This window comes from Myxine glutinosa, chromosome 1 (genome assembly GCF_964187855.1).
Source record: "Myxine glutinosa chromosome 1, kmMyxGlut1.1, whole genome shotgun sequence".
NCBI classification, from domain to species: Eukaryota; Metazoa; Chordata; class Myxini; order Myxiniformes; family Myxinidae; genus Myxine; species Myxine glutinosa.
Window position 1 is genome coordinate 99,687,239 of NC_136261.1, and position 25,944 is coordinate 99,713,182.

General features: G+C 45.0%; 1 long non-coding RNA gene and 2 pseudogenes across 1 annotated transcript; all 3 read left to right on the forward strand.

Annotated features, from left to right (window-relative positions):
* Positions 1-3,330: 3,330 nt before the first annotated feature.
* LOC144891488 (uncharacterized) lies at positions 3,331-19,402 on the forward strand. The gene is made up of 3 exons (XR_013622944.1): positions 3,331-3,374; positions 12,412-12,451; positions 18,933-19,402. It is a non-coding gene; the product is annotated as an uncharacterized LOC144891488 (long non-coding RNA).
* A 2,100-nt stretch (positions 19,403-21,502) lies between these two features.
* Positions 21,503-21,620, forward strand: LOC137420161 (5S ribosomal RNA; annotated as a pseudogene).
* A 2,277-nt stretch (positions 21,621-23,897) lies between these two features.
* On the forward strand, positions 23,898-24,016 carry LOC137419958 (5S ribosomal RNA; annotated as a pseudogene).
* Positions 24,017-25,944: the final 1,928 nt, after the last annotated feature.

Sequence of the window (25,944 nt, forward strand, 5' to 3'; positions counted from 1 at the left end):
CTATATAAGAGAGATGTCTGTCGGTGTGTGTGTCTGGCTGTCTGTCTGTCTGTCTGTCTCTGTGTCGCCATTTTTCTCAGAGATGGCTGAATGGATCGTCGTCAAACTTTCAGAGGTTCATCAGTGAGTGCTTGGGATTGTTTTAGGCAAAAAAAAAAAAAACTAAAATTTGAAAAAAAAGATCGTTTTTTTGGAGTTAAAAAAAAAAAATTGCTCGATAGTGCCGAAGCCTTTTAAAATTAATGACAGTTATATACAAGTACACATTCGCATAAATAAATACAAAACAATCACCAGACATTTGAATACAAATAAATCAAACCATTCCGGAAGTGTACGAAGTTGGTAGTACAGCTTCTTCTTCTTCCTGATCGGCATAACACTTAACTCAGAAACTTGATGAACGCCACATTCATCCACCAGCATATATATGAACCCCCTCCCTCTCCTGCCTCCCTCCTCCCCCTCCCTCCTCCCTTCCCCTTCCTCCCCCCTCCTTCCCCCTCCACCCTCTTCCCACCTCCCCTCCCCTCTGCTCCCTCCCTCCCCCTTCCCCACCTCCCCCTCCCCTCTCTCCCCCTCCCCCCTGTCCCCCCATCCCCCCTCCACTCCCCTTGCCCCTTCCCTCCCTCTTTCCTCCTCCCTCCTCTCCTCCCTCCCCTCCTCTCCCTCCCTCCCCCTTCCCCACCTCCCCCTCCCCCCTCTCCCCCTCTTCTCCCCTCTCCCCCTCCCCCTCTTCTCCCCTCCCCTCCCCTTCCCCCCTCACTCCCCCTTCCCCACCTTCCCCCTCCCCCCTCTCCCCCGTTTGAGAACGGTGAATGGCAAACCATCTACCAATAAATTCCACATTCCTTTGCTACATTTCGTCGAACGTCATGCTTGGACAGCCGGTTCGTGAAGGACTTGGGCAAAAAAATTTTTTTTTACTGCAGCTGACCCTACCAGAAGGTGGGGAATGTTTCTGTACGCAGTCAAACGCGAAACTGCAAATTCCAAATCCGCAAATGTGAGCGAAAAATTGTGGAATCTCGTGGGAGGAAACCGAGAATCTGAGAAATTGCTGAAGGTGCGAATGTGTCTGTTGAAACCACCGGTGCTCAGAGGGGGTCGTGCCCTTTGAGTGCAGCCTTCAAAATTGTTTACGGGTTGTCTATTGGAGGTTGGAGTGAAATATCTCTCACTTCCATCACATATTCTGGTGACAAGGAGACAACAATGTATTTGAACCACATCGACTCGGTAGTAATGTTCCAGATGTCGAATTGCGCATCGACTTGTGTAAATTACAGATGCGGGTCATTAGGCCAGATTGGTAGCAGTTTGATCGCAACCGCTGCCATGGATGAAACTGGTTGAATGATGAGGAAAAGCATGACTGATTGGTCATTTCCGGCGACTTGTTGCGTGCTTGTAACTCCTTGTCCATCCATTTGGATCATGTCAGGTCACAAATTTAGTGTGTGGTGACAACTTTTCCGAGATGTTCGGAATCCGAGGCAATTCTCTTTTTGAAAGCGGCAACCGACAAACCTGCTCATCCCTCCTCCAGCCCCACCCAAGACCAGAAATCCCTCGATCAACCAGAACTCAAGCATATTTTTATACAGGGTGATTCACACACGACGTACTATTTTGTTTTTGAATAACTCTGTGTTGCGTGAACCGATTTACTTGTAATTTGCAGCACTTATAGACAAATGTTCCCCATTTATTATGTGAAAATTTCATTTAAAAAATTTATACAAATTTAGTTATGGATCTCGATATGGCGGCCGTCATTTTCGATCATTCGGAACAGTCTCCGCTTGTATTCGAGCATGGTTTTCTGCCGCATTTCATCAGTGATCTCCCAGAAGGCATTCCTGATGCGGTGCTTGAGTTCCAGCAAGTCTCTTGGTCGAGTCGTGTACACTTTGGACATTGCTTGGCAGCACCCAGCTTCGACCAAACTCCGTTCGAAGACGTCGTTTCACTTCGATTAAGCTTTTTGTGGCCTCATACCAGGTTGCAGCTTTTGCACGCTCCTGACTGTTGTAACTTGCCATTCTTGCTGATTTTTTCTTTACATTATGCTGCTAAAAAGTCTAAAGCTGACTCTAAGACCAGTTCCATAATTATCAACGTTTAAGAGCAATTTAATCGACATGTTAATCGACATGTTAATCGACATGTCATGTCATGGCAAGAGGTCAGGCTGTTTCCCATCATCAAAAATGACGGCCGCCATATCGAGACCAATAAATAAATTTGTATAAATTATTTTTAAATGAAATTTTCACATAATAAATGGGGAACATTTGTCTATAAGTGCTGAAAATTACAAGTAAATCGATTCACGCAACACAGAGTTATTCAAAAACAAAATAGTACGTCGTATGTGAATCATCCTGTATATTGTACAATGACATCAAAAGCAAAATGAAGCCACTACATGTTTATACACGGAGAAAGATTGGCGACGTTCAGGTGGAAATGCAAATTCACAATTGTATTGAGATATTACCGAACCAACGAATCTTTCCACATGCAGTAAATGCTGAACCCGTGATTGTATTTACATGTATGTGGAGAGAGAGTATCTTCGTAGGGGTGGAAACTCAAAATCATAATTGTATTGAGAAATTTATGAAACCTCCCACCCACCTTTGGACACCCACTGGGACCCCATATGGTTCCACAGAAAGTTTCACGGAGCTAGCCCCAAAGCTGAGGGAGACGTTCGGGGACAGACAGACAGACGCTCCTGCTTTATCTACCATATAAACACTACCTTCATTTATGTGTCATTTATCATTTATCTACCTTTATCTGTGTGGTTGTACAGATGTCTGTCACCCTTCACAAGGACGATTTCACTATGGTCTATTTTCGAGGACAAAACAAACTCGAAAAACATTTTCCATAAGAGTAATTATGTCTCTTAAATTGGAATTGTAGATGGTGGTTTGTAAACCAAGCCTCAAAGGCGGTGTACAGAAGCGTTTAAAAAAAACATTAAATACAAGACGCAGGGAGGTGAAATTCGCTGCATGTGATGTGCAACACACGAAGAGTAAAACGAATATTCATTTACATCCATATGATGTCGAATAAATAAAGAAGATATAGGCACACCTGGCATTAGGCCGAGGCCTCAGACTTTGGCACGCGTACGAGACTGCACCTTCGAATCAACTGTTCTAACCCGTCATTTTCTATGGCCTTTTTACTAGTATACATAATACGAGTAAGTACAATACCGCAATTAATATGGCTTATGTCATACACTATAATGCACCATTTAAGGTGTATCATCGATCTCATACTGTGTTGTTCGTATTCTTTCTCCAGTGAACACAAGAGCAAAAGCTGGCAGGACAGGACTAAACCTCCAGGTATGGAGTTTAATATTTCCTCCAGCATGCATAAAAACATGTTTGATACAAATACAGTAATGGAAATCATTTCATAAAAGTCGAAGAAAAAGGGTATAGATTGTGAATAATATGGAAATACCACTCCTCTATTCCATCAAAATAATCACTCCAACTAGGGTGTGTTCCATTACCAGTCAGCTGGCTATCGCTTGCCAAGCCAGCTGTTCCTTATGAACTGTTTTGATGGAGTCCGAGCTTGAGTGATTAAGCCACTTGGTGAGAGTTTTCAAATACTGGATTAAAAAAACATGTCAGAAGATGTTTTGGTAGGTGAAGAGTACACCATGTGAAAAATTGCAGCAAAACTGCATCTTTCAGTAGGACAAACACTCAATGATGTATGAACCCGCCACTAGTAAATTGATTGTTGAGGCAGAAAGTGTAATGTCCCCAACAGTGATTTCAAGCATCTCCGTGTGTTCTTTACTCAGATACACGATGGCCCAGCGCAGATGATCCCAACAGTCTTGCTCTGAATATGGCCGGAGATGTTATGTTGAAAACAATAAGATAAACTTTCATGCAAAGAGACCTCACCGGGCACGCAGTCACTCAAAAACGTTTTTCTGAGGAGTGAGCCTTGAATCACCAACATTGGGACAAAGTTGGAAATGTGTACTCTAGACTAGAGAGGCATCCAAGTTCAAATTGTTCAGCAACAATAACCGATAATTATAGTTTGTTGGATAAAGGAGGGGAGAACAATATATTGTTGCGGTTTTGAGAACCCTGCACTTAGTAAATTGTTGTAAATATACCCTTTGTAAATAATTATCTGTGTAAATACCTCCATTTCATTGTTAAGGTCAAAGGTCGTCCCCTAGTTAGTCCATGAACAACACGTAGCGAACCATAGGCCCTCTTCGTAGTTATTTCATTATTATGTGTTTCAGTTAAGGATCTGTTCCCAGTAGTTGAATCTGCGTTGCATTAATCAAATAAGATAGGTCCCTTTCGTTCCCTTCAAAAGCGGTGCGAGTGGTTTGCTATCTGCACAAGACGCCATTGCCATGTGCTCCACCTGGGAGAAGAAGGGGGAGGAGCCACCAGAACGGGCTTGGCACATCGTCGTCATCAGAGGTGGAGTCAGCCAGCCCTGACCGGCCAACCAGCATCGCGGTGAGCGAACCGGTAGGCGTGCCATCGGAGCCCGCGGCTTGATACGGTTGACAGCAATAAAAAGGGCTGCAAGGGACTGCTTCGGAGAGACGCGTGAGGAGGTTCATGAGAGATAACCGAGGAGGAAGAACCGAGAGAGGAGCACCGAGCAGCTTTTTGAGCATGAGTATCGTTGGGGTGCAAGAATCGGTGCGCTCGGGTCGCCAAGACAGCGGCAACATAAACCGCGCTGCCTGCCGGATTTTCGCCGCTGAAACCATATACGTGGGGCCGCCGCCGGCTGCTTGTTTTCCAGCCCGGAGCGTGGATTTGACGCGGACCTCCTCGCTGTGCTTTTCCTCCGAACCTTCTTCCAGCCATTCCTGCCTGCTATTCCCTTGTCGTGTAAGTCTGTCATCTGTCCTTTTTGTTGTCTGGGGTTTAATAATTGAGACTGTTTTAAGGCTTGCCCTGTGTATCTGCTTTTTCCTCCTTGTAAATGCCCTTCTTTCGTTTCCTATTCTTTGGGTTTGGTTGTACATAATTAATAAATACCTGTTATTTCTTACCCCTTTTGGTTTCATTCTTCCCCAATCGCTTTCGTCTTTTCCTGATTGAATACCTGTGGCACGATTTGGCCAATGCTCGGAATCGGGTTTCGTCAATTGATAACGGCTCGAACCGTGGATTGCTAAACCGCTCGGCAAATACCATCTTGTCCGTGGTTCGAGCAGTACTTGTCTCCCTGTTTTGCGGAGGGATTGGTGAAGGTATTCGGGATAACACCTTGACCAATAACCCTGATCAATCCCACCCCGCAGAAGAGCGTTACAAGTACCAGGACCGGTCGGACGGCCAGCTTAACAGGACAAGGGGATTAACCCCCCCTTGCTAACGGGAGTGCCGTCCCCCGGATCCATAACAATTGGTGTCAGGAGTGGGATTTGGACCCGAACCAAATTTTCAAAAGAACATCTAAAAATTTGGTCAAAACTTGGAGCGGCCGAAATTTTTATTAACACCCAAATTAAAATCGTGCCATGGATGGTCAAGGCGGTCGGATGCTGGTAGGGGAGGTAGAAGAGGGGTTAGAGGCAACCCAGGACCCCAGGGAGGAATTGGAGGAAGAGAGCAATGAGGGTGCGCTAGCGTGGGTTGCAGGCGCACAAGAGGGTGGCGCCTCACACAAGGTTAGAGGGGCACAAAATTGCGCCTCGCACGTGGCGACGAGGGCCACGCCTGCTACGCAAGTAGGAGTTGTGGACCTGCAGAGCTTTTTGGCGCAAGTACTGGTAGCCATAAAATCGGGGAGGGAGCAATTGAAAAATGATTGGGAAACCCAATTTGAGGGATTGAGGAAGGATATGGGAGAAATGAGGGCTGATAGTGAGGGAATGGAAGATAGAATGGGGGAGCAATTGGGAAGCAAATTGGAGGGACTCGGGAGCAAATTGGAGGGCATAAATGGCCAAGCCCGAGAAATTAATGATGAGTTGGCGAGGGGGCAAGCCCGGTATGAAGCAAGGAAGTGTGAGAGGGAGGTTAACCGCGGGTTGAGTGAGGGGTCGCATTTGTGCACGACGAGGTAACGCGGTGTGAGAAGCGCGGAGAAAGCGAGGTGGAGCAAAGCACAGGTAACTGGACCGGGGTAGAAATCATGACCCGGGGTATGGGGAAGCCGGCGACCGCCGAGGTAGGAGAGAAAATTTTATTAAAGCCAGCGGTCTTAAGAAGATAAAGAAAAATAATTAATTCAAATTGGCAAAGAAACCGAACAAATAGTCGAAATCGATATTGAAAAGACGACGGAGGTAGCCCAGGAATTGAAGGGAGAGGTGGATAATGCACAAAGTCTGGATTCGCATTGTGATGCTGGGCTTATTAACCAAATGGAAAGTTTGCAGGTGGTGTTGGAGTGAGGAGGAAGAAGCACCCAGGTGAGTAAGGTGGTATATGGTGCTAAGAGGTTTTGTGGGAAGGTGTTTGCTGTGAAAATAATTTTCGCGCACTTGGGATTCCAGCGTAACCCGGGCGCTTGTGAAAGGTCCGTGGTGCGCTGGGTGGATGGCAATGGCACGCGTGTGAGGAAAAGGTGTGTGAAGGTGAACGGCACGCGTGTACGAATGGCGTCGGAGTGCGAGTGTGATACCGGGTGCAAGGGAGAATGCACAACCGAGTATGGGAGTGAAACCGAGTGCGAGTGAGAATGCACGTCGGAGTGTATGTGTGATGAGAGTGATACGGAGAGTGAGATGGATGAGGAGCGGGTGCAAGGAGGCACACCTGAGTTGGTGGTGAAGCGCGTGATTGGGTGTGCGAAAGAGTGCACACCCATGGTTGTCACAGAGGATGTGACTGAGGAGTGGGCGCGAGGAGGTGTGTTGATGAAGTTTGCGAACGACGAGTGTGTGCCAAGGTGTGTTATGGAGTGTGCGGACAGCGAGTGGTGTGTAACAGAGAGTGCGGTGGTGGAATTCACGGAGAGTATGGGCTGTATGAGCAACGAACAGAATGAGTGGTGTGAGCATGCAAGTGAAGCGTCGACGTTAAACGGGATAGCGGTTAGACCGACGTTTAACCGACGCGAGCTCTCGGTCCGTGCCGAGCTTTGGGTATTGCGGGAGCCGGCGGGGATCGGTGCCGCGTGGCTCCTCTTTGGAGCGTCGTGCATGATCCGGGCCGGGCCCCGCCCCGCACGGTCGAGTCCGGGCTTTGCCGGGCAAGGCGACCGGCCTGGTTCGAGGGAAGGTAGGAGGGATCGACACGGCGCCCCCTTGTGGTGGCGGCGTCCCACCGGGCAAGGTTGGCCCATCGCGCTTGGGAGCGAGGGGCCCCGCGCCGGGATGGTGCTTTAAACCTTGGCCCAACCAAACCTCCTCCCCTGAACCGAATGCCGGACGGACCCGACCTGCAGGCGACCAAACCACCCGTATGTATTGCGCGGCTTTGCGAAGCCGAGCTTTGCAAATCTAATGATGCACCGAGGCTTGAAGTTTAATGGACAATGGTAGGGATAGGGAATATGATTGGCAAATTGGATTGGCAAATATGATTGGCAGTAATGATTGGCAAATTTGATTGGCAGAAAAATTGGATGGGCAAAATTGATAAGGGGAGATTCCCGATGTGGAGGAATGGCAACTCTGCCATCCCTCCCATCAGCCCGGCACATGAGCTATAGATTATGGGGTTATGGGGGTGCAAAGCAAGCCAGGGAGGGTTTGGATAATTGTATAGGGAAATAGCTGACCATAGGTAACTGTAGAGTTAAGTAGCGACATTGTACCTGTAGTAGGGGACGTAGCAGATTAGTGGATTATAGCGGCGAGGGAGCGCAATAGTATAAGGGGCGACTGGGAAGCGCGAGTTTCAGAAGGGGGGTAGTCAGCTTAGACGATGCAGTGTGTGTGAAGGAGGGTATTGAGCAGAGTATTGTGAAAGGGTGTAATTGTGTATTGTATGGAGTGAATGGTCCCGGGGGAAGGAGGGTACAGCACCAGGTGTGATGGAACAGGTGTGCAAGTGAACAGGTGTGCAAGTGAACAGGTGTGATGGAACAAGTGTGCAAGTGAACATGTGTGCAAGTGAACAGGTGTGCAACTGAGCAGGTATATGGAGAATGGTGGAATGGAATAACTGGTCTGGAGTAAATGGAGTATGGAATGGATGGTGTGGAGTGAGTATGGTGGAAAATGTGGAGTGGAAGTGCATGGTGCGAAGGTGTGAAAGGGGGAAAGGTGGACCCCCTTCACAAATACCCGGGGAGGGTAGTTTAAGAGTTAGATAGTGGGTGTAGGTAAATTGTGGTGGATATTGGCATCTGTGGTGCGTGCGGCAGAATGAAGTGTTGGATGGGTGCATTAGTGAATCGAAATGGCTGGGCGTGTGGCCTGTTAGAGGTATAGTTAAATGGGCACTCCGCCACTGTTAGTCTGTCGGCCGGGTGAGGCCACAGGTAGGCTCTGGGAGCCAGGTAGAGTTGTTCAGTGGGGCCCAAGGATCCGGAGGATGGACCAGGGTAGCCCAGTGCCAGAGAGGGCACCAAGGGGGTAAGTGCCAGGGAGGGCCTTCCCCAGTTAGATAGGTTAGGGTGAGGAGCAGGTAAGCTCGGGAGGCAACTACCGTGGTGGAGGTGTGCAGGTGGGTAGACCTGCTGGGAGTGCCACACGACCCAGCCTGGAAATTGTGCGAGGGCACAGGGTGTTGAATCGGGGGAGTGAGACCCCAAATTGGAGAGCGCCACAGATGGTCAGTGGGAATTGGTTTTTAGAACCGCATAGAGTAAAGTGGCCAATGGTTTTGCACCCGGTAGTGTAAAAGTTTGTTAATGTCATTTAGAAGGTAGATAGAATTGAAATCTCCTCGCACCATCTACATCCACTCACCTGAGGTGATGACAGTGCTCCACGCCATGCCATGGTTCTTTTTGTGCAAATGTTTTGGGATGTAAGATGCATCATGATGTGGGTGTGACATTGTGTTGTTGTTCCATCTCTTTCTCCTTAAGAAGGATTGATGATGAATTGGGTGATGGCAAATTTGGTTAGAAATTGGGACTGTGGATGAATTTGTTATTAGGGGAGATATGGGGAGGACGAGAGGTAGTGACGAATTTGTAAATGTGTAGAGTTTTGTAAATATGGGGTAAGGGGCAAGGGTAGAGTAGGTGACAGGGGGGGTGACATATGGTAGGGACGGGCTTTCTCCGCTCGCTCTCCATGCACACCTCACCTTGCATTACTTTGTTTTGATGTGTACCCTTGTGACCCTGCTCCGATGCTTGCTGTGTCCTTTCCTTCCCCACTCACGGCTTGTTCTTTTGGGTCCGGGGGGGAGTGCACAGGTGGCCGCAGTTGTGTGCCCGAACTCCCGCTGCCTGCAGCTGACTGGACCGATGCACCACATGGACCGCCGACTTGCGGCCTAGCGCCACACCATGGACCGCACGTTTTTGTGGCCAAGCACCACACCCAGATGGACCACACGTTTGTGGCATGACCCCGCTGCTGGGACCGGCCATTGTGGCCAGAAGTCTTCGCTTGCGGACCTCGGTGAGGTGGCACTAAGCCATGCAGGTGGACCACCATAGTTGGCCCCTGCTGGCCATAATTTTAAAAAAACGGACACGTTTTGTGCTTTTTGTTTTATTATCCATCAAATAGGCCGCAAGCAAGAACAGCAAGAAAGAACACCATCAAGACCATCGGCCCAGCAGAGCGGAGAAGACGTCGGACACCATTTTATTGACATTGGAATGTATGACTGTGCACTGGATAGTGCTTTGATGGTGCTTGTTATTGGTGCTTTGGTGCTTTTTGGTGTTTTTGGTGCTTGCATGCTCGGGGATGCATTGCAATATCAATTCTGCATCCCCGGGCATGTGAGGGTGGTGTATCGGTGCAGTGCAGTGCATGCTTTTCCTCCCTCCCGCAGGATTCCTTTTGCTTCCCAAGAAAGACAGGTCCTGGGTTGAAGTGTAAATACCAAAAGTTCTTGTAAATAATGCTCCCCACCGGCTTAATGTTTAGTTTGAAAATAATTCCGCAATTCGGTTATTCTGTGGGCGTGAGTCTGTTAGGTAGGATGAAACGTAGCAGGCGGGACATACTTAACACTCTCTTTTAAAAATGTCGCACTCAGGGTGAGGTTAATCATAGAGGGTAACTACATCTGAGTGTCACATTAATAATAATAATAATAATAATAATAATAATAATAATACATTTATTTTGTATAGCGCTTTTCAAGAAACCCAAAGACGCTTTGACATAGTACGTAAAACAAAGACAAAAAAGACAAAAATACATAATTAAATAACCAAACAAAAAGGAAGGAGAAGGAGAAGAGACGGTCAGGGGTTGAATGCGGTGTTGAACAGGTGCCTGGAGGAATGAGGGTGCTGTGTTGGGGTTTTGAGAACCCTGCACTTAGTAAATTGTTGTAAATATACCCTTTGTAAATAATTGTCTGTGTAAATACCTCCATTTCATTGTTAAGGTCAAAGGTCGTCCCCTAGTTAGTCCATGAACAACACGTAGCGAACCATAGACCCTCTTCGTAGTTATTTCATTATTATGTGTTTCAGTTAAGGATCTGTTCCCAGTAGTTGAATCTGCGTTGCATTAATCAAATTAGATAGGTCCCTTTCGTTCCCTTCAAAAGCGGTGCGAGTGGTTTGCTATCCCCACAAGACGCCATTGCCATGTGCTCCACCTCGGAGAAGAAGGGGGAGGAGCCACCAGAACGGGCGTGGCACGTCATCGTCATCAGAGGTGGAGTCAGCCAGCCCTGACCGACCAACCAGCACCGCGGTGAGCGAACCGGTAGGCGTGCCATCGGAGCCCGCGGCTTGATACGGCTGACAACAATAAAAAGGGCTGCAAGGGACTGCTTCGGAGAGACGCGTGAGGAGGTTCATGAGAGATAACCGAGGAGGAAGACCCGAGAGAGGAGCACCGAGCAGCTTTTTGAGCACTGGCATCGTTGGGGTGCAAGAATCGGTGCACTCGGGTCGCCAAGACAGCGGCAACATAAACCGCGCTGCCTGCCGGGTTTTCGCCGCTGAAACCATATACATGGGGCCGCCGCCGGCTGCTCGTTTTCCGGCCCGGAGCATGGATTTGACGCGGACCTCCTCGCTGTGCTTTTCCTCCGAACCTTCTTTCAGCCATTCCTGCCTGCTATTCCCTTGTTGTGTAAGTCTGTCGTCTGTCCTTTTTGCTGTCTGTGGTTTAATAATTAAGACTGTTTTAAGGCTTGCCCTGTGTATCTGCTTTTTCCTCCTTGTAAATGCCCTTCTTTCGTTTCCTCTTCTTTGGGTTTGGTTGTACATAATTAATAAATACCTGTTATTTCTTACCCCTTTTGGTTTCATTCTTCCCCGATCGCTTTAGTCTTTTCCTGATTGAATACCTGTGGCACGATTTGGCCAACGCTCAGAATCGGGTTTAGTCAATTGATAACGGCTCGAACCGCGGATTGCTAAACCGCTCGGCAAATACCATCTTGTCCGTGGTTCGAGCGGTACTTGTCTCCCTGTTTTGCGGAGGGATTGGTGAAGGTATTCGGGATAACACCTTGACCAATAACCCTGATCAATCCCACCCCGCAGAAGAGCGTTACAAGTACCAGGACCGGTCGGACGGCCAGCTTAACAGGACAAGGGGATTAACCCCCCCCCCCCTTGCTAACCAGAGTGCCGTCCCCTGGATCCGTAACAATATTATCGTCAGTATGCAACAGGTCCAGTAAGATGAGAGGGAGGATCAGGCCAAGTTTTGATCTACATGTCCCATAATCCACTGGAGATTTTAACTGAGAACAAGTGATCAGAGGCCTCGCGTTCAACCATAGATTGCCCTTCAGCAGGGACTAAGCATGAAGCTTTTGCTAACAATTAATATAACCCTCAAGGAAGAAAGGGAGGAGACATGTGGAAGGAGTACATCAAGTCATGTAAACTCAACTTGCTTCTGTGTGTCTGTGATTGGATGTGAAATGTCACATGATTTCACAGAAATCTCCAACCCACAAATATAAGACATGACTGCTTCTCCAGAAATTATTGGAATGCACAAGTTTTTATTGTTTGGATTGTGCTTTTTGAATTTGAGCATTTTTTGTGTAAAATTGGATAATGTTCAAATATAAGAAATTATCAGCTTTTGAATTTCTGGTTGATTTCCCTTCAATAACAATTTGGTGAATGTTGCAATAACTTCAATATGGGGTGGTCCTCAAAAAAGGTCTTCATATACAATTAAGGACAAAAGGGAGGAGTACTGGAAAAGGTCATGGGGGCTGTAAATCCCATTTAGCCAAGTATATAGTGAGGTCATTTATAATTGCATAAAACACTTCATTTTTCAGCTTTCTGAGCAAATTATTTCTGTTTCAGGACCGAAGAATGAGAAAAACTCTTCTACGAAAAATACGAGGTGAAAACTAAATAAAGAAAATACTGTTGTAAATTTAAAACTTGTATTTATGAATTTAGGATATTAGTTTAAATTGGCAGCTTTATGCCAAATATTGTCTGGCAGGATGGCCTAGAGCTAAGCCCACTTGCCTTGAAGCTGCATAGCCTGGGTTCGAATCCCAACACAGCTATAAACTGTCATCATGGTGTTTCACAGACACGGTGATTCATCAATGCATGTACCATCCCTCCGATAGACATTAAACTGGGCATCACATCTGCCATCATCAGTTGGTGGACGTTAAAGATCCCATGGTGTCCTTCGTGAAGAGTAGGCGAGCTATCGCCGACACGCTCAACAAATCCAAAATCCCTGCCCTAACTACTGCTGGGTAGGCAATGCCAAACCACCCAGTATAACACTTGCCAAGAAACTGCTTTGGCAGCACAAATGCTCTGTAATAGAGTATGGTACATAATAGATGAAATACCACATCTCGGTTATTGCTCTGAATTTTAGTGGTTCCATATTAAAATCAGTCTCTGACCTCTAATTAAAAATATGTAAACACAAATTGTCATCCTTATGAGTTGCAGGCAGGTGTTACACCAGATAGCACAACGTTTAACACCAAAGAGTCCTCAAGGGACATTGAAACCAGCTGCTAGCATTTCCTGGTGGATGTTTCAAAATAATAAGCCGTAGTGTGGATGTACTCCAGCCAAATTTTTCTGCCATGGTTGAGAGCTGCTTAAGAACAAACCCATGATGTAGCAGCCAGTCCAGTGCAAATCCTCAGCTGGGAAACACATTACAGTGAAAGGAACAAATAACGAGAAAAATGATTCCCCCACAGGAATGACAAAGGAATATCCATCACTAAATTTCCAGACTATGGAATCATTTGAGAACCCGTTCTCAGCATTATCAGTGGTAAATAAAGTGGAAAACTCTCAAAGCTATTCATGGTATTTTGGACCAAACCAAAGGAATGTACAAATGTTGAGGTTAGACTTGGTATCTGCAAATCAGGTCAGTTCATGGGATCAAGAGGCCAAGACAGCTGATCTGTCGAAGTTGACACTGCAGCGCAGCTGGGAAAAAGTTGGAGATGTATTTGGAACCTGCCTGGACAGTTTTGGATTAAGGTTACAAATGACTTGTTACATAAATATATAGGAAGAAAAAATTCTGTTCAAGTAAGACAAATGACTTATTTGCTTTCAAAACGTTATTTGTCAAACTTGTTACACTTTGTCATGTCGCATGACTCAATGTTATGATGTTGCACATCTAATTGGTGTACTAATTATCGCCTCAAGGAAATACATTGAATTTCCTAGTTTTCATCATAACCTTTGAAGCATTATTCAAATTTGTTCAGATTTGGAATATGTATGTATTTAAAAGATATATATATATATATATATAATTATATATATATATATATATATATATATATATATATATATATATATATATATATACAGTCACGTGAAAAAGTAAGTCCCCATGTAAAATTTTGACTTTTTCAACATATTTCAACATACAACTATTTGATCTTCATTTCAACAATATTGATAGATGAAGGTGATATAATATAACAAATATCATGAAACATTAATATTTTGTAGTCCATTGTATAATTTAAATAAACATAAATGCAAATTTCGCATGTGGAAAAAGTAAGTATACACCCCTACATTTATCACTACTTCATATACCTAAAATTAGAATCAGGTGCACCAGCTCAGGTGCAAATGATTAGAACATCGTTAGAGAGGATCTTGGAGGAACCTGTCTTATTTAAACCTCAGACATTTAATTTGGTTTGCTCTTTGTTGTTGAAGTGTGCGGCGTCACCATGCCGAGATCAAAAGAGCTCTCTGAGGCCTTCAGAAAGAAGGTTATAGATGCCTACGAGTCTGGGAAGGGATTTAAAAAGATCTCCAAACAATTTGAAATTAATCATTCGACTGTCCGGAAGATCATCTACAAGTGGAAAAGATTCCAAACAACTGCCAACTTGTTCAGGCCAGGCCTCCCCAGCAAGTTCAGCCCGAGAGCAGACCGCAAGATGCTGAAAGAAGTCTCTAAGAAACCCAGAATGTCATCACGGGACCTACAGGTAGCTCTTGCCACTGTTGATGTCAAAGTGCACGAGTCTACCATTAGAAAGAGGCTGCACAAATTTGATCCACATGGGAGGTGTGCCAGGAGGAAACCTTTGCTGTCCAGAAAGAACATCAGGGCAAGACTAAGGTTTGCCAATGAACACCTTTGCAAAGACCAACACTTCTGGAACAATGTGCTCTGGACAGATGAGTCAAAGGTAGAGCTATTTGGCTGCAGTACCAGAAGACATGTTTGGCGAAAACCAAAGACAGCATTTGACCACAAGAACCTGACACCAACTGTAAAGCATGGTGGTGGAAATATTATAGGTTGGAGCAGCTTTGCTGCATCAGGACCTGGGCAGCTCACCATCATAGAATCCACTATGAATTCTTCATTGTACCAGAGGGTGCTTGAGAATAATGTGAGGCCATCTGTCGGAAAGTTGAAGCTCAACCGAAGGTGGACCTTGCAACATGACAATGACCCCAAACATACCAGTAAATCCACCAAGGAATGGCTGAAAAGAAAGAAATGGAGGGTTCTGGAATGGCCACGTCAAAGCCCGGATCTAAATCCCATCGAGATGTTGTGGGGGGATTTGAAACGAGCTGTTTTTTGCAATCGTGCATGCTGTGCAACAATTTTTTGTTGAATATATTATTGCAAAGTCAAATTGTCATTGTTTTTTGGTCAATTAGATCACCTTTATCTATCGATACTGTTTATATGAAGATCAAATATTGATATGTCCACATATGTTAAAAAGATTTTAAAAAAACATTTCATGGGGTGTACTTGCTTTTTCCACATGCGAAATTTGCATTTTATGTTTATTTAAATTATACAATGAACTACAAAATGTAAATGTTTCATGATATTTGTTATATTACATCACCTTTATCTATCAATATTGTTGAAATGAAGATCAAATAGCTGTATGTTGAAATATGTTGAAAAAGTCAAAACTTTACATGGGGTGTACTTACCTTTTCACATGACTGTATATATATATATATACAGACTTGGTATTTAATATGGAATTTTTTTTTTTCTTGACTTGGGTTTACTTTCTTAACTCAGTATATCAATCTGGTGAGTTTCTTTTACACTTTGGTGATTTCTTTGTTAAAAGAACCATGTCACTGATTGTCTGTCGCAGCAAGAAGTCAACAACAGGATTATATCACAGGTGGCGTGGCAAAATGTACGGACAGGTGCATTTGATGATCGGCTTCACAGTCGGGTATACAAGGGTTGTTGCGTTCTGTATTAGTAGAAAACAACTGCTGCACGTCTCCAAAAGTTATTGCCGCTTCCTCTGGAGATGGTCCGTCAACTTGACAATGCTGTTTGTCATGGAGTGGTGGCTTTACGAAATTACGGCATGAAACAGCGTGCTATTGCTCGGCAGTATGGCATCACTCAAGGTCAGGTGTCAAAGATCCTGAAACGAAATGCTCAGAGGGGTGTCCCTACTCCAATACCGAGGCCAGGACGTCCCCACAGAACCACAAGGAGGGATGATCGCCAGCTGCACCGGTTAGTTCGCAATGGCCATACCAAGTCAGCTAATCGGCTTCGGGCTGAGTGGCAGCAACTGACAAATGTGCCTGTATCCAGAAGGCTAGCCAACCAACGACTGGTTCAAGCAGGCTATCGTGCCAAGCGTCCCCTGAGAAAGCCACGCCTGACCAGACAACACCATCAGCGCCGATTGCAGTGGGCCAGAGAGCACCGTCAATGGCAGCCAGGACACTGGAATCACGTGATCTTCAGTGACGAGTATAGATTTCTGGTCTATCGTCAAGATGGCCGCGTCCGAGTGCTCAGACAAGTGCATGAAGCCTACATCAAAGATTGTATAGTGCCAAGAGTCCAAGCTGGAGGTGGTGGGGTGACCGTTTGGGCTGCTTTTCATGCAGGGGGCAAAACTGACCTGGTTGTTCTGAATGGAAACCTGAACCAGTTCAAGTACAGGGCCATTCTGGAAGAAACATTGTTTCCATTTGCTCATGCAGCCTTTCGAGGAAACTTTGTCTTCCAAGATGACAATGCATGGCCTCATCGTGCTCGCATGATCCAACACTTTCTTGCTGACCGTGGTGTAGAGCATATGGAGTGGCCTGCCATGTCCCCGGATATGAATTCGATAGAGAACTTGTGGGCAGAATTAACGCGTCAAATCGACCACTTGGACCAGCAGCCGACCCCTGTGCGTGAATTGCAGCAGGCTATTGTCACTCCATGGCAAGCGATTCCTGTCCAAACCTTGGCAAATCTCGTGAACAGCATGCCTCAACGTGTACGTGCTCTCCTGAATGGTCGTGGGGGTTACACGAAGTACTGAACTGTAATTTTACTGTCCGTAATCCCAGTCGTAATTTAACTTTTGTTTTTGTTAAAAAAAATTTTGGCTAATGTGCAAAATAAAGAGATACTTCTGGAAAACGTACAGAAGTTTAACACAGTACTGTCCATGAATTGAGTTCGATATCAGTTTACATCACTTTCAAGGATCAATTTATTTGTTTCGAAATGTCAAATGTTGTTTTTGTTTCTTTTAAAGGTTACATTAACAAAATCTAGAATAATTTCAACATAATTCCATTGAACTTTTGGTTCTAAGACATCTTGAAAAGTAAGTTCACCCCCACAAAAAAAAAATCCATATTAAATGCCAAGTCTGTATATACTATGAAATGACCAACATCTATAGAGGTACCATATTTAAAAATACATTCAACATTTTGTAAAATGCTTCACCTCATCAGAAAACAAAAATCAAAAAAATTTTAGTGCTGGATCTCATTATTAATATTTCAGGATATGTGATACACTGAAAAGATGAACTGTACCACATTTGAAGTACACTGGTCTTCTGCTTCAATATTTATGATGAAAAATCCAAAACAATATAGATTCTGAGATAAACGTGTTTTATGAGTGCCGAATCACATGAGCTTCCTAAAGAAACACGTTAATCATGATTTTTGTTTATCTTAACATACTTGTTTTATTTTGTTTATTTTCTACACCGCTCCTTTCCTATTCCATATCCAGGCGGTGCATTATGTCATCGCCAGGCACCGCAGGGGGCCTGGCAATGACGCGCGCTGAAAGGGAGTATTCTGTTTTCGCTCTGGTTTCTTTTTTGTTTATTTCTTTGTCCGGGGCGATAACTCAGCCATGAAATTTCGGCACAATAGTGAGCATGTGCTTTGGCAAAACACAGTATTTTTTGTTCTTCGATTAATCAATTAATTGATTAATTTTGCATGTGGATACTGTTGTACAAATGGTTTGGATATTGCTTTAAATTGGCAGCTTTATGCCAAATATTGGCTGGCAGGATGGCCTCAAGGTAAGCCCAATAAGCCCAATTTCATTATAATTAATTGATTAATTGCTTAATTATTATCGATTAAGTTCTTATTTATTTCCTTTCTCATCTGGGCATTATCTCAGGCACCTTTTGAGTTAGGAAGCCGATATTTGGACACATCGATGACCAAGTGATTTGGTTGTAAAGGGTATTTTTGATTTGATTAATCAATTAATCATTTCATTATTCGATTAATGACTCAATTAATTATTTTTTTAAGTTACAGGTTCGGATGAAACAATGGTGGTTTAGGTATTCCATTAGCCAATTGATTAATAATTTAATTATTTTATGATTATTATTTATTTATTTTCATTATAATCATTTATTTATTTTCTTTCTCATCTGGGCAATATCTCAGACACCTTTTGTGCTAAGAAGCTGATATTCAGACACAACACTGACCAATTGATGTGGCTATAAAGGATATTTTTTATTTATTGATCAATTAATCAATTAATTATTTAATTATTTCGATTAATGACTTATTTATTTAATTTTCGAAAAGTTGCAGCTTCGGATGAAACAATGGTGGTTGAGGTATGCTATTAGCCAATTGATGAAGAAATTATTTTACGATTATTGTTGATTGATTTTAATTATGCAATTAATCAATCAATTATTGTACACCTCTCCCTCCCAATACTGTCTCTATGTGCTGCATGGCGGCAGTGCCGGGCTGCGCCCCTGCAATGCCGCACTGAAAGATGCTATTTATTTATTTGGCATGGGGGCGGTGTACTTTGAATGTACTTGTTTGTACATTTATTTGGTACTAAATTTGAACATTTGATTTTTTTTTAATTGCTAATAATTCACTTGTAACCTTAGGGCAAAGCATCATACATCAGAGTACTGGATAACTTTCCGAACATGTCAGTACACTCCAGTAACCAAAGTTTTTAACTTCTAGCCATATAACTCTGTCATATAACCAGAGAAGTATAGAGATTACTCCGAATGTGCCCGTACTCTGTGGTTAACACTATTTCTCTGCAGGAATGACACACAGAAGCAGGATGAGAAAATCTCACCAACCTCATCACTCCAAGAAAATAATTGTGGGATTGTGAGCTCTTGATATACATCTGTTACACCAAAATATTTTCCTTATTCCTACATTCTTAAAATTAATGATTGTTCATTGTTGTTCGCTGAATCCTTTTTGTAATCAAGTTTTAAAATCATTATTGATATTGATGTGTTCCATTACCTCTTTAACTGATGTTCCCTGAGGATTTATCATTTGATTTGAAGCAGCAAGTAACTTCATACGTTTAAATAGAACCCTGAGATTCCCTTCTGGTTGGGTTTACTAAGCTAGCCCGTAATGTTGAATACTTGGTCCATTTGATCATTTTTTTTTGTAGGATAACTTTTTTTTTGTTTAAATGATTGCATGAAGACTGTGTGGTTAAATGTGCTTTTCAGTTTACTCCAATATTGAAATAAAGATGTATGGCTACGTTTATGCTTAGTATTCCTTGATTGAATGCAGTCATCCGCCTCATGTTACCGTTCTCGAACCCTAAAAAATTGCAAATGTTATGTAATTATAGAAACATCTGTGAGATTTCTGTGGTTGCCAAATAGTAACGGGAAGACCGCTACATACGTTTAACCAATGATGTAATCAATCATGAAGAAATGACATTCGTTGGGGGAGCGGCATGATTTGTGACATCATAATGAGGTAAGAATTGAAAGGGAAAGGTTTTTAATTAAATGGATTGACACACAGGGCCAACTTAACTTACACGCATAATATAATATAAACAAGAATCAGTTTTACTTTTATATCTTTTGAGCAAACAAATCATTACTGACATCCTGTCTGGAAACCATTATGGTGCAAAAGGTATCCCATGGGCACCCTGCTGTTTTACCCCCATTGAACCAGACATTACATCATTGCCAAACCCCAGCACTTGAGTTAATAAGGCACCTCTTCTCATCCTGTTGAAGGCTCAACGGAAAAGGGTAGTGTTGCAGACTGGGGGTAAGGGAAGGTGGGTTTAGGGGGTTGGGGAAAGCATGAGGCATAACTGGAGGAAATTCATAGCTTCGTTGAGAATGTAAAGTTTCAGGGCAACTCCAAATATGGCAAGAGTGCTGAGCACTATATTTCTGGGTATGCGCACCTGATGCAGATAGGAAACAGGTGCTCCCTTTTGCCCCTGCTAAAAAAAGACTACATGTATATATGGTGGCCTGAGAGACAGAGGCCCCATTTGGGTTTCTTTGAACACATAATGTAAAATAAAACGCACAATATCTTAAGTATAATCACATATTGAGTGGGACCCTAAACATGCTAAACAATAGAAAGTGGAAGAGGATGCTTCACCAACAATAACCCCTAAATACAACATTCATCTGGTTTAAACTTGAGATATACTCCTCCAATATGCAGTGAATCACATTGGGTCTCTTTTCTTGGGACACCCTGTATACATTTCATATAGGATTGGGGCTGTTGGGATTATACATTGTTTTCAAAGAAAAGTGAACATAAAACCAAAAACGTAATTAGATGCAGCCTGCTACTTTAGTTATAAAGTGGACCAGCACTCTTCGGAGCGAATACCTCTACCAGGGTGAACAGTTAGTTTATTTATCCACCGATAGGCCGGATCTGGATTCGGACCTGAACCAAAAAGTAATCGGCTTGTTCTTGTCACTTACCCAACTCATCCACCTTGTTTCATCCGAATACATCCACAACTTTTTGAAAAATCATGCTATATATTGTTTTTGGCCCTATCCCTCAATAGTGAAAAATTACTTTTAAAATTCTCTGATCCAGATCCAGATCTTCACCAAAATCCAATAATTTTGTCGTTGTCACATACTTCAACCTGTACACAAAATTTTGTCTGAATCCCTCTACAACTGTATGGGATATCCTCATCACAGATAGACACACAAACAAAAACAGGAGTAAAACTAGAACGGCACTCTAAAGAGCATACCTCTGCAAGGTGAACAGTTTACATTTTGTGTCTCAGTAGACCAGAAAATCACAAAACAGAATCACATTTAATCAAAATCATCCGTCCACAACTTTTTGAGATATCCTACTATGTATCGTGTTTGCCCCTTTCTCCTGATGGTGAAGAATCACTCAAAAATTCTACGAGATGGATCGGGATCCAGATCTTCACCAAAATTGAATCGATTCTTCCTTGTCACACACACAACCTCTCCAACAAGTTTCGTCCAAATCCGTCGATAACTTTTTGAGATATCCTGCTTTGTATCGTTTTTGGACCGATCTCACAATGTCAATGGTGAAGAATCATTTTAAAGAATTGTCGTAGCAGGATCCGATTCCGGATCTTCACCAAAATCTAATCATTTCGTCTTTGTCACACACGCCACATCTCTGCCAAATTTAGTCCGAATCCGTCTACAACTCTTTGAGATATCCTGTTCACAAACGGACAGACAGACAAACAGACAGGGGTAAAAAACATAACCTCCATCCACCGTTGGTGGCAGAAAATACGAAACTCTCACTTGTGAAACATTTTCGGTCCTTCAAGTATTTCCAAAGAGAATCAGCTATTGTCTACGACAATACCACCCTGAATACGCCCGATCTCGTCCGATCTCGGAAGCTAGCAGGTTCGGGCCCTGTTAGTACCTGGATGGGAGACCGCCTGGAAACACTGGGTGTTGTCGGCTTTTTTTCCTCCTCCTGGACACCATGCCACCCTGCAGTCTTGTGGGCTTTTTTTTCCTCCTCCTGGACACCACGCCACCCTGCAGACTTGTCGGCTTTTTTTCCTCCTCCTCGACACCATACCACCCTGCAGTCTTGTGGCTTTTTTTCCTCCTCCTGGACACCATACCACCCTGCAGTCTTGTAGGCTTTTTTTCCTCCTCCTGGACACCATGCCACCCTGCAGTCTTGTGGGCTTTTTTTCCTCCTCCTGGACACCATGCCACTCTGCAGTCTTGTAGGCTTTTTTTCCTCCTCCTGGACACCATGCCACCCTGCAGTCTTGTAGGCTTTTTCTCCTCCTCCTGGACACCATGCCACCCTGCAGTCTTGTAGGCTTTTTTTCCTCCTCCTGGACACCATACCACCCTGCAGTCTTGTACGCTTTTTTTCCTCCTCCTGGACACCAAACCACCCCGCAGTCTTGTGGGCTTTTTTCCTCCTCCTGGACACCACACCACCCTGCAGTCTTGAAGGCTTTTTTCCCCCTCCTGGACACCATACCACCCTGCAGTCTTGTGGGCTTTTTTTCTTCCTCCTGGACACCATACCACCCTGCAGTCTTGTCGGCTTTTTTCCTCCTCCTGGACACCATACCACCCTGCAGTCTTGTAGGCTTGTTTTTCCTCCTCTTGGACACCATACCACCCTGCACCCTTGTAGGCTTTTTTTCCTCCTCTTGGACACCATACCACCCTGCAGTCTTGTAGGCTTTTTTTTCTCCTACAGGGGGAGGGAGTGTTGTTGGCTTTTTTTTCTCCTGCAGGGGGAGTGTTGTCGGCATTTTTTTCTCCTGCTTGTGGAGTGTTGTTGGCTTTTTTTTTCTCCTGCAGGGGGAGGGTTGTCGACTTTTTTTTCTCCTGCAGGGGGAGTGCTGTTGGCTTTTTTTTTCTCCTGCAGGCAGGGTGTTGTTGGCTATTTTTTTCTCCTGCAGGGGGAGAGTTGTAGGCTTTTTTTCTCCTGCAGGCAGAGTGTTGTTGGCTTTTTTTCCTCCTCCAGGGGGAGTGCTGTTGGCTTTTTTTTTCTCCTGCAGGGGGAGTCTTGCAGGCTTTTTTTCTCCTGCAGGGGGAGGGAGTGTTGCAGGGTTTTTTTTTCTCCTGCAGGGGGAGTGTTGTAAGATTTTTTTTCTCCTGCAGGGGGAGCCTTGGAGGCTTTTTTTCTCCTGCAGGGGGAGGGAGTGTTGTAGGGTTTTTTTTCTCCTGCAGGGGGAGTGTTGTAAGTTTTTTTTTCTCCTGCAGGGAGAGTGATGTTGGCTTTTTTTTCTCCTGCAGGGGGAGGGTTGTTTTGATTGTCTGCGATTTGTGCTGTCTGACACGCTCGCTGGTATGTTCGTTTTTGCTGCACTACTCCTCGCCTTCAACTACAACTACCTCTACTACGAGCCTTCAACTACTACGAACGACCACGAGTACTTCCACCACCCCTATTGGCCTACTACGATTACAACGAGCCCACTTTTATCAGTACCGCCACTGCGACTACGACTACGACTACTAGCTGACTACTACCACTCCCACGAGCCGAATAAAAACCACTCGTACTACTGCCACCACTACCATTACCGATAAGGGATTGGAAAGAATGCGAGGGTTCTCCATTGAAAAAGAAGAGCGTGATGGAAAGAAAAGTTTCAAATGGAAATTAAAAGTAAACTCGAACGTCACTCAGAAGAGAGCATACCTCCACCAGGTGCACAGGTCACGTTTTGTATTCCAGAGTTCCCCTTAACTACAATAACTTTTTGAGATATCCTGCCAGAGGCTATATTGTTTGGCCCGATGGTGAAGAATCACTTTAAAATTCTACGAGATGGGTCCGGATCCAGATCTTCACCAAAATTGAATCGATTCTTCCTTGTCACACACACAACCTCTCCACCAAGCTTCGTCCAAATCCGTCCATAACGTTTTGAGATATCCTGCTGGATGTATCGTTTTTGGCCCTGTCTCCCAATGGTGAAGAATCATTTTAAAGAATTGTCGGAGCCGGCTCCGATTCCGGATCTTCACCAAAATCGAATCATTTCGTCTTTGTCACACACGCCACATCTCTGCCGAATTTAGTCCGAATCCGTCGACAACCTTTTGAGATATCCTGTTCACAAACGGACAGACAGACAAACAGACAGGGGTAAAAAACATAACCTCCATCCACCGTTGCCGTTGGTGGCAGAAAATACGAAACTCCCAACTGGGAAACATTTTCGGTCCTTCAAGTATTTACAGAGAGAATCAGTTATTGCCTACGACCATACCACCCTGAATACGCCCGATCTCGTCCGATCTCGGAAGCTAAGCAGGTTCGAGCCCGCTTTGTACCTGGATGGGAGACCGCCTGGGAACACCAGATGTTGTAGGCTTTTTTTTCTCCTGCAGGGGGAGTCTGGGTCTGCTTTTTTTCCTCCGACTGGACACCATACCACCCTGCAGGCTTGTAGGCTTTTTTCCCTCCTCCTGGACACCATGCCACTCTGCAGTCTTGTAGGCTTTTTTTCCTCCTCCTTGACACCATGCCATCCTGCAGTCTTGTCGGCTTTTTTTCCTCCTCCTGGACACCATGCCACCCTGCAGTCTTGGAGGCTTTTTTTCCTCCTCCTCGACACCGTGCCACCCTGCAGTCTTGTAGGCTTTTTTTCCCCCTCCTGCACACCATGCCACCCTGCTGTCTTGTAGGCTTTTTTTCCTCCTCCTTGACACCATACCACCATGCAGCCTTGTTGGCTTTTTTTTTCGTCCTCCTGGACACCATACCACCCTGCAGTCTTGTAGGCTTTTTTTCCTCCTCCTGGACACCATGCCACCCTGCAGTCTTGGAGGCTTTTTTTTCCTCCTCCTGGACACCATGCCACTCTGCAGTCTTGTAGGCTTTTTTTCCTCCTCCTGGACACCATGCCACCCTGCTGTCTTGTAGGCTTTTTTTCCTCCTCCTCGACACCATGCCACCCTGCTGTCTTGTAGGCTTTTTTTCCTCCTCCTCGACACCATACCACCCTGCAGTCTTGTGGGCTTTTTTTCCTCCTCCTGGACACCATACCACCCTGCAGTCTTGTGGGCTTTTTTCCCTCCTCCTGGACACCATGCCACCCTGCAGTCTTGGAGGCTTTTTTTCCTCCTCCTGGACACCATGCCACCCTGCTATCTTGTAGGCTTTTTTTCCTCCTCCTTGACACCATGCCACCCTGCAGCCTTGTTGGCTTTTTTTTTCCTCCTCCTGGACACCATACCACCTTGCAGTCTTGTCGGCTTTTTTTCCTCCTCCTGGACACCATACCACCCTGCAGTCTTGTCGGCTTTCTTTCCTCCTCTTGGACACCATACCACCCTGCACTCTTGTAGGCTTTTTTTCCTCCTCCTCGACACCATGCCACCCTGCAGTCTTGTAGGCTTTTTTTCCCCCTCCTGGACACCATGCCACCCTGCTGTCTTGTAGGCTTTTTTTCCTCCTCCTTGACACCATACCACCCTGCAGCCTTGTTGGCTTTTTTTCCCTCCTCCTGGACACCATACCACCCTGCAGTCTTGTAGGCTTTTTTTCCCCCCTCCTGGACACCATGCCACCCTGCAGTCTTGGAGGCTTTTTTTCCTCCTCCTGGACACCATGCCACTCTGCAGTCTTGTAGGCTTTTTTTCCATCTCCTGGACCCCATGCCACCCTGCAGTCTTATAGACTTTTTTTCCTCCTCCTGGACACCATGCGACCCTGCAGTCTTGGAGGCGTTTTTTCCTCCTCCTGGACACCATGCCACTCTGCAGTCTTGTAGGCTTTTTTTCCTCCGACTGGACACCATACCACCCTGCAGTCTTGTGCGCATTTTTCCCTCCTCCTGGACACCATACCACCCTGCAGTCTTGTCGGCTTTTTTTCCTCCTCCTGGACACCATGCCACCCTCCAGTCTTGTGGGCTTTCTTTCCTCCTCCTGGACACCATACCACCCTGCAGTCTTGTGGGCTTTTTTTTCCTACTCCTGGACACCATACCACCCTGCAGTCTTGTAGGCTTTTTTCCCTCCTCCTGGACACCATACCACCCTGCAGTCTTGTCGGCTTTTTTTCCTCCTCCTGGACACCATGCCACCCTACAGTCTTGTGGGCTTTCTTTCCTCCTCCTGAACACCATACCACCCTGCAGTCTTGTGGGCTTTTTTTTCCTCCTCCTGGACACCATACCACCCTGCAGTCTTGTCGGCTTTTTTTCCTCCTCTTGGACACCATACCACCCTGCACTGTTGTAGGCTTTTTTTCCTCCTCCTCGACACCATTCCACCCTGCAGTCTTGTGGGCTTTCTT